At 42.3% G+C, this 10,000-nt stretch overlaps 1 protein-coding gene across 5 annotated transcripts in view; it reads right to left on the bottom strand.

Annotated features, from left to right (window-relative positions):
• LOC147015913 (slit homolog 2 protein-like) overlaps nt 1-10,000 on the bottom strand; it is a 628,660-nt gene that overhangs the window by 357,891 nt on the left and 260,769 nt on the right. The window lies entirely within an intron of this gene.

Genomic DNA, 10,000 nt, shown 5'->3' with positions numbered 1-10,000 from the left:
AAATAGGTCATTCCTCAAATGATCTCCAAAGATGGATCGGGTTTAAAAAAAATAACATTAAAATAGACCAATAATAATAATATCTTGTTTTCTTCTGCCATCTCACAAAATTGCAATTCCAAGGGATGAAATCAACAGGATGATCGATGTATCAAATGGTAACCACCGTGGGAAGTAAGGTGAAGCTGATGTTTCAGGTGTAAACCCTTTGTCAGAGCAAACAAGGTCATCGGAGTCGTTTGTTATGCATGCTGTTTAATGCACAATCTCGATTTTAACTGGAATTAAAAGTACTGGATATAAATGGAAAAGCACACAAATGCATACGAAGCTAGTTGAGAATGCTACGTTTAGCAGGAACCGCCATTATCCTTCTCCATTCAAAAATAGTTTAGCAGCCTCTAAGCTTCACTTTCAAATCAAGAGTTGTCGATTTGTGTTGGTAAAACCTTTTTTTTTTCGACAAAATATGCACGCCTTAATTACGGATAAAATAAATAAGGTTTAAAAATGTAACTGCAAGCGAGGCAAAAAGACTAATTTGCAGATGGATGAAAAATAATGTTGCCAAGTAAATTACTTGCGAACACGTTTGTGGCCAAATTGTGTGCTGGGAATTCGTTTCGCAGCTTTGCAATGGCAGAGCTTTTATAACACATCACCAACAATGGCCTGATAGGGTAGCTCAGTGAGAGCACATTCGCCTAAGAGGCCATTTGATTGAACTCTGTCTCCGTTTCGTAACCTGTCTGTAAACTGTCAACCTCGTGCTTCGCAGGAAGGGTGTTGTGTCAAACAGATGTCCTTCAAGGATGACATTAGGTGGGATGCCTTGCTTGCCCACATTTGCTTGTGAGTGTTAGAAATTACATGAGGTACCGTTCAAAAAGAGCAGATCATTGCATGACAGAAACCATGTCAATCGTCCAAGTTGCTGTTTCCTAATATGTGGGAAGAACTATATTCGCAGCATAGTTGCACCTCCATAAATGTTAGAGACCAGCAGTGAGGTGATGTTTATTAATAATGATGATAACTAAAAGTGACTGCACCACAACTCAACGTGGGAAACTGTCACTAATCCTCATTTAACACACCTCTCTTTCTTTTACTCATTTCATCCATTTGACATCCTTATTTTCGGCACAAATGACGACTCAATGAGATATCTTCACAATTACAATATATAACGAGAACAGCACTCGGTGGAGAGCATACCTCAGCCAGACTGATCAGTTTACATTTTTTTATCCCACCAATCGGTCGGATCTGCATCTGGACATGACTCAAATTCTAATCGGCTTGTTCTTGTCACCTCAACAACTCATCCATCGAGTTTTGTCATAACTCGTCCACAACATTTTGAGATATTGTGTTTTATAATTATCGTTTTTTGGCCCCATCTCTCACTGGTGAAAAAATCACTGAAAAAAATTGTAGGATCCAGATCTGGATCTTCACCAAAATCAAATCAATTCATTCTTGTCACACATCTAATCTGTACACCAAGTTTCGTCTGAATCCATCCATGACTTTTTGAAATGTCCTGCTCACAGACAAACAAGCAGACAGACAGACAAACAAATGGGGGTGTAAACACAATCTCTATCCATTTTCGGTGGCAGAGGTAATTATCAAGCTGGACTCATCATTGCCTGGTCACCTTATAACTCTGCTTGAACTCTGAAACGAGGCCATAAGCAGGTTTGTGTTCATGCAACGTGTTAAAAGAGAATGGGAACAGTCTCTTTCTGCTGCACACAATAATCACTATTTTAGAGCAAATTACTCCAAGAGAAACATAAACCTAAAAATAAAAAAGGGGCAATGCCCCTGGGCACTGATACTGGAACTGGAACTGGGCACTGGAAAAACCTGATAGTGGCTGGATAAAAGAAACAGGGAAACCACTGGTAGGCGTGGATGATCCACAAAATATGTAACGAACGGAGAAGAAAGTAAATACCGATGGATTTTTTTTTTAATGCCATGAACAATCTTTGGTACATCACGGGTGATGAAGGTAGTGGTCAAGTTTAATCAAAATTTAGTGTGCGATTTCAGAGAAGAGAGCAAACACATTTTTTGGGGTGGCAACCCTCCCCCCCCCCAATAAACATGCTCGTAGACCCCCTTGGGGTATGATTTTTTAAATACAGTGAATAAACTTTGGTACATACTCGGTGATGAAAGTTGTGGTCAAGTTTCATTGATATAAAAGGTGTAGTTTCAGAGAAGAAGTTGCAAATGTTTGCGCACTATCCCATAAGCTCACCGGAACTACGTCCAAGGTGAGCCAACAAGGAGTTGATATTCTACTTCCTCCACCTTTTTGGTGGTATGAGGAGTAGATCTGTTTAATATGAAAGATAAATGTTGAACGGCTTTTTAAATATCACGAACAGGAGCGGGGGTACCAAGATGGTTGCCCCAACAACAGAATTCAGCCAATCGCAGCCGTAATCCAATCCGATTGAGATAATGGCATGAGCAATACATAGCTGCAATATGAAAGCTAACTGTTCTACGGTTTTTGAAATATCGTGCACACAAAGGTACACGGATGGATGAACGGGACTCATTTTAATGTTCTGCTCTGTGTCTGGCCTTTAAGGAAGATTAAAAAAAAAAAAAAAACCTTAATACATTGGCCAAAGAACTACCTACCTATTATGAAGGCAAAATTGAAGACTTCTCAAACCTGTCCCTCCCAAACGACAGAAATATCACCTTACTTCCAACTCCCAACTTGCTTCCTTTCTCAACCACCCCAGCCAAAACTCAGCAAAGTCTCCTCTTCACCTCTATCCTCCCCTTGTCTTCTCATTTAGATATTTCTCAATTTACACTTCTCCCCATCCACCGTGCCGCAACACTACATATACCCAAATCATGGCATATACGTATATGGACCTAATTCCGAGACATGACATACAACTATAAAGATGACAAGAGAAATGGAAAACTACAATAATAGTTCTAAAACTTATTACCCCTGCCACCGAAGGTGAAGGAAGTTATGTTTTCACTCCTCTCTGACTGTTTGCTTGTCTGTCTGTGTGCAGGATATCTCAAAAAGTTATGCACGGATTCGGATTAAATATTGTGGACAGTTTGGGTGTGTGATAAGGATGAACTGATTAGATGTTGGTGAAGAGCTGGATCTGGATCTGGATATTATAATTTTTCAAGTGATTCTTCACCATTGAGAGATGAGGCCAAAAACGATATCTCAAAAAGTTGTGGACGTATTCGGACGAAATCGGTGGACACGTTGGGTGTGTGGCAAGGAAGAATTGATTGAATTTTAGTGAAGATCCGAATCCGGATCTGGATACGATAATTATTTAATTTTCTAAGTGACTCTTCACCTTTGAGAGATAGGGCCAAAAACGAAATATAACATGATATTTAACCTCCGCCATTGAAGATGGACGGAGGTTGCTGTTTTCACCCCTGTCTGTTTGTTTGTTTGTTTGTGAACAGTATTACGGAAAAATTGCTGAACGGATTTCGACGAAACTTGGTGGGGGGATTAGGTATGGTCCAAGGATCATGCCATTAGATTTTGGACTTGGTCCAAAGTCCAATATGGCCGCTATGGCGGCCATTTTCAAAAAATATTTGAATTTTTGTTTTTGCATTTCTACATGTTTTAAGTGATTTCCAACCAAAAAAAAAATTGTTAGAGAAAAAAAAAATATGCAACTTTTTTTCAAAAAAATTACGATTTTATTCGATAAATATTTGATTTTTTTTGCATTTCTGCATGTTTTAAGTGATTTCCAACCCCCCCCCCCAAAAAAAATTGTTAGAGAAAAAAAAAACAGAAATTTTGGAACTTTTATTTCCAAAAAATTTCGATTTTCTTTTTTGGGCATTTAATTTCTACATGCGCGTCGATCTAGTTTAGTTTATTCAATCGTGGTTCAGTAGAGTCTGATCCGTTTTGACCTACAATGAATAGGATATCAGGTTCACTTTCGTGACCCAGCAGTATTGGCGGCGGAGGTTTTGCACTCGACCAAGTGCTCCCCCTCGAGTTCAAAAATGTATTGGGCCCGATATGTTCTCGTGGATCAGATATTATGTGGCAGAGGTATGCGCTTTCATGAGTGCCCTTCTCATTGAATATGTGATACCAATGAAGGATTTGCAATTTGATTGAAAGAAATACAAAACGATTTTACTGTGTGTACTACAAATGTAACAATTTCAAAAATACATTTTCATTTCCTTGCAGATGGTGACGTGGTATAAAAATTATCAAGGTTGAAAACAACATCTTGTTCACAACAAGTACAGAATGAGAATATTTAGATGCCTGGTCAGGCAACGAGGCATGTCACTTCAAGCATAATCGTTTGTGATGAGGCCTTTACAGCTTCCATATTATGTCTTGACATGGAAAGAAAGCAGTTGGAGCCTGAGAAATGTGGAACTAAGAGTAGCATCAGTTCACCGGAGTGTAATGTGTGATGTCCTTCAATGGCTCGTCGGAAAGAATCCTTTAATAGTTCATACTTGATCAGTTTTGACGCTGCAGATGGCTTAAAACCTTCAAACTTTGCACGCCCCATGAGGCCATCACAGTCTGTCTGAATTAAGCTAATGTAGACACTTCATTTGTCTCTTGTGAAAGTCGTTTTCGTCCCAACTGGAAATTAACAGTCGATGGTGGGAGACTGCACTGCACAACATTGGTTGCTTACTCAGTCATAGCCAATATAAAGTGCAAAATTTTATGCTTGCATGTGCGGAACCACCTCTACAACACTCACAGTATTCCTGGTTGCCACAGAGAGCTGCCGTGTCTAGTTCCAGGACAGGAGTCAAAGCAGTTGAAAAATGGCTTCATCTGTTGTGCTGAGATTATTTTTACCATCTGTAAAACGGGCGCAGATGGCTAGCTCAACCAACTTTTGAAAGCATTTCTCAAGGGACGTCAATGAGCTTCGCAAAACAATTATTTCTGATATAAGTTGCTTACTAAAAGCAGGTCTACACAAAACAGAGTTACCTGCGCAATTTTTCTCCTGGAGTCATACTTTTGACGTCCTCATTCATTGCAATCTGTACTCTTGGCAGTATTTATGAAACCGTTTATCGCCGCCGTGTTCCTAAGCATTTGTTCATTGTCCCAAACAATTCAGATGAGGATGAATGACATCTCATGAGGAGGTGGTACCCAGTTTACAAGTGAAACAGATTTAGCTGTGTGCATTTGTAGCGAGAGAACCATGTTGTCAATATCATGTTCAAATTAAAACAGACTATCATAAATAGATCATACTGAAGGAGTTAAAGTAAAACAGAAAATGAAGTTAACTCAGCAGCAAACTGGAATTAGGCCAAGCCCGACAATGAAAACAAGTGCGATATTTTGGTCTTGAGTGAAAATCCAGCTGAGCATACTACAATGTGGACAAGTATTAGAAATTGTCCGGTGTTGGTGAAACTAGCATAGCCTTGGAAAAAAAAAGAGGTTTATCAAAGGATTTTTAACCAGTATGATTCGGGGAAACCATAGAAAACAGATGAGAGAATTCCTGGAGAAACTGGATGTTTTCCAGCAATGAAACATTAGAAATCGATTTACACACATACATGCACATTGACACACCTGACAGGATAGCAAAGAGGTATGTACACTCGCCCTTGTGCTGTCCAGTTTGCGTTAAAACCTTGGCCCATTAATAAACAGTCATCCTGGTGTGTTGAAGGCAGGCTGAGACATCAACGTGTGCGCCATACATCGGAAGGATGTTAAGCCAGCCATAGGACCTGTCTGTAGCATGGCGGGCAATGGTGAACATTAATGATCCCACTTTTGTCAATCACGAATAGTCAGTGAATCAATGCCAGCACCATGGCAAAATTCAAGATTCCTGTCCCACTGAGTGCTGGGAAGGCAATGGCAAACTAGCCGGCATCACACCTTGCCAAGAAACCGCTTCTGCAGCACAAACACATATTTATGTCTACAACAATGCAATAAAACATATATATATATATATATATATATATATATATATATATATATATAAATATATATATATATATATATATATATAAATATATATATATATATATATATATATATATATATATATATATATATATATATATATATATATATATCTTCTTCTTCCTCTTTCGGCTTGCTCCCGTTAGGGGTCGCCACAGCGGACCAACTGTCTCCATTTCGCTCTATCCTCCACATCTTCCATTGACACTCCAACCACCCGCATGTCCGCCCTCACCGCATCCATGAACCTCTTCTTTGGCCTTCCTCTTCTCCTCCTGCCTGGCGGCTCCATCTTCAACATCCTTCTCCCGATATACTCCGTTTCCCTCCTGTGCACATGTCCAAACCATCTCAATCTCGCCTCTCTCACTTTGTCTCCAAACCGTCCTACCTGCGCTGTCCCTCTAATACACTCATTTCTTATCCTATCCATCCTCGTCACTCCCAACGAGAATCGCAGCATCTTTAACTGTGCCACCTCCAGCTCAGCTTCCTGTCTTTTTGTTAGCGCCACCGCCTCCAAACCATACAACATAGCTGGTCTCACTACCGTCTTGCATACTTTCCCCTTCACTCTTGCAGCTACCCTTCTGTCACAAATCACTCCTGCAACTCTTCTCCACCCACTCCATCCTGCCTGCACTCTCTTTTTCACTTCTCTCCCACACTCTCCGTTACTTTGGACAGTTGATCCCAAGTATTTAAACCAATCCACCTTCCCCACCTCAACTCCTTGCAACTGCACCATACCACCACCCTCCCTCTCATTTACGCACATGTACTCCGTCTTACTCCTACTGACTATCATTCCCCTTCTCTCCAGTGCGTACCTCCACCTCTCAAGGCTCGCTTCAGCCTGCTCCCTACTCTCCCTACAGATCATGATGTCATCCGCGAACATCACAATCCATGGAGACTCCAGTCTGATCTCGTCCGTCAACCTGTCCATCACCATTGCAAACAGGAAAGGGCTCAGAGTCGATCTTTGGTGCAATCCCACTTCAACCTTAAACCGGTCCATCATTCCTCCCACACACCTCACCGCTGTCACACTGTCCTCATACATATCCTGCACGATCCTCACATACTTCTCCAACACTCCCGACTTCCTCATACAATACCACAACTCCTCTCTTGGCACCCGATCATAAGCTTTCTCTAAATCCACAAACACACAATGTAACTCTTTCTGGCCTTCCCTATACTTCTCCATCAACATTCTCAAAGCAAACATCGCATCAGTGGTGCTCTTTCCTGGCATAAACCCATATTGCTGCTCACAGATCATCACCTCTCCTCTCAACCGAGCATCCACTACTCTTTCCCACAACTTCATGGTGTGGCTTAACAACTTTATCCCTCTGTAATTTCCACAGCTCTGCACATCACCCTTATTCTTGAAAATCAGAACCAGTACACTTAATCTTCACTCCTCCGGCATCCTCTCACTTTCCAAGACTTTATTAAACAATCTGGTTAACAACCCCACTGCCATCTCTCCTAAGCACTTCCATGCCTCCACTGGTATACCATCTGGGCCAACCGCCTTTCCACTTTTCATCTTCTTCATAGCAGTCCTCACTTCATCCTTACTGATCCACCCCACTTCCAGATTCACTATCTCCACCTCTTCCAACCTTCTCTCTCTCTCATTTTCTTCATTCATCAGCTCCTCAAAGTACTCCATCCACCTTCTCAACACACTCTCCTCGCTCGTCAGCACATTCCCATTTGCGTCCTTTATCACCCTCACCTGCAGCACATCCTTCCCAGCTCGGTCCCTCTGTCTTGCCAATCGGTATAAATCCTTTTCCCCTTCCTTTGTATCCAACTTCTCATACAGCTCGTCATATGCCTTTTCCTTGGCCTTTACCACCTCTCTTTTTGCTTTTTGACGCCACTCCTTGTACTCCTGCCAACTTTCTTCATCTCTCTGACTATCCCACTTCTTTTTCGCCAACCCCTTCTTCCTTATACTTTCCTGTACTTCCTCATTCCACCACCAAGTCTCCTTATCTTCCTTCCTCTGTCCAGATGTCACACCAAGTACCTTCCTAGCTATCTCCCTCACAACTTCTGCTGTCGTTGCCCAATCATCCCACCCATCTTTACCACCATCCAACGCCTGTCTCACCTCCTCCCTAAATTTCACGCAACAGTCTTCCTCCTTCAGCTTCCACCATCTGGTCCTTGGTTCAGCCCTCACTCTCTTCCTCAACCTCACCTCTAAAGTCATCCTACAGACCACCAATCGATGCTGTCGAGCGACACTCTCCCCTGCCACAACCTTACAGTCACTAATCTCTTTCAGGTTGCATCTCCGACTTAAGATGTAATCCACCTGTGTGCACTTTCCTCCACTCTTGTATGTCACCCTGTGTTCCTCCTTCTTCTTGAAATACGTGTTTACCACTGCCATTTCCATTCTTTTTGCAAACTCTACCACCATTTGCCCTTCCACATTTCTCTTCTTGAGACCGTACCTCCCCATCACCTCCTCATCCTCTTTATTCCCTTCCCCAACATGTCCATTGAAATCTGCTCCAATCACCACTCTTTTATCCTTGGATACACTCTCCACCACTTCATCTAACTCACTCCAGAAATCTTCTTTATATTCCATCTCACACCCCATATGTGGGGCATATGCACTGATGACATTCATCATCACCCCTTCAATTTCCAACTTCACACTCATCACTCGGTCAGACACCCTCCTCACCTCCAATACCCTCTTGACATGATCTTCCTTCAGGATTATCCCGACACCATTTCTCCTCCCATCCACACCATGGTAGAACAGTTTGAAACCACCTCCAATGCTCCTCGCCTTACTCCCCATCCACTTGGTCTCTTGTACACACAGTATGTCCACCTTTCTTCTCTCCATCATATCAGCCAACTCTCGCCCTTTGCCAGTCATCGTCCCAACATTCAGAGTTCCAACTCTCACCTCCACACTTCTACCCTTCCCCCTCTCCCACTGCCTCCGGACTCGCCTTCCCCGTCTCCTTCTCCTCCTTCGCCCAGCAGTAGCACAATTTCCACTGGTACCCTGCTGACCACCGGTACCGGTGGCGGTCGTTGGTAACCCGGGCCTCGACCGATCCGGTATGGAAATTCGTTTTGTTGTCCGCATAATGATTTGACATAGGTTTTTACGCCGGATGCCCTTCCTGACGCAACCCTGGTCGCCTCTTACGACACACAGGGATATGGTACACCTATTCTAACCGGGGCATACACCGGGCCCAGTACAACTGGTGCTCATTTCGCCGACCTCGGAAGGATGGCAGGCTGAGTCAACCCCCTGGTGTTTTCGACTTGGTTTTATATATACATATACATATATACACACACATATATACATATATATATACATATATACATATATATATATATATATATATATATATATATATATATATACATATATATATATATACATATACATATATATATATATATATATATACATATACATATATATACATATACATATATATATACATATATATACATCTTCTTCTTCCTCTTTCGGCTTGCTCCCGCTAGGGGTCGCCACAGCGGACCAACTGTCTCCATTTTGCTCTATCCTCCACATCTTCCATTGACACTCCAACCACCCGCATGTCCGCCCTCACCGCATCCATGAACCTCTTCTTTGGCCTTCCTCTTCTCCTCCTGCCTGGCGGCTCCATCTTCAACATCCTTCTCCCGATATACTCCGTTTCCCTCCTGTGCACATGTCCAAACCATCTCAATCTCGCCTCTCTCACTTTGTCTCCAAACCGTCCTACCTGCGCTGTCCCTCTAATACACTCATTTCTTATCCTGTCCATCCTCGTCACTCCCAACGAGAATCGCAGCATCTTTAACTCTGCCACCTCCAGCTCCGCTTCCTGTCTTTTTGTTAGCGCCACCGCCTCCAAAGCATACAACATAGCTGGTCTCACTACCGTCTTGTATACT

This window comes from Eptatretus burgeri, chromosome 12 (assembly GCF_056783735.1).
Source record: "Eptatretus burgeri isolate ZD-2024b chromosome 12, Ebu_testis_v1, whole genome shotgun sequence".
Classification (NCBI taxonomy): domain Eukaryota; kingdom Metazoa; phylum Chordata; class Myxini; order Myxiniformes; family Myxinidae; genus Eptatretus; species Eptatretus burgeri.
Note: the sequence above shows the minus strand (reverse complement) of the source record. Positions and strands in the feature narration are given on the sequence as shown.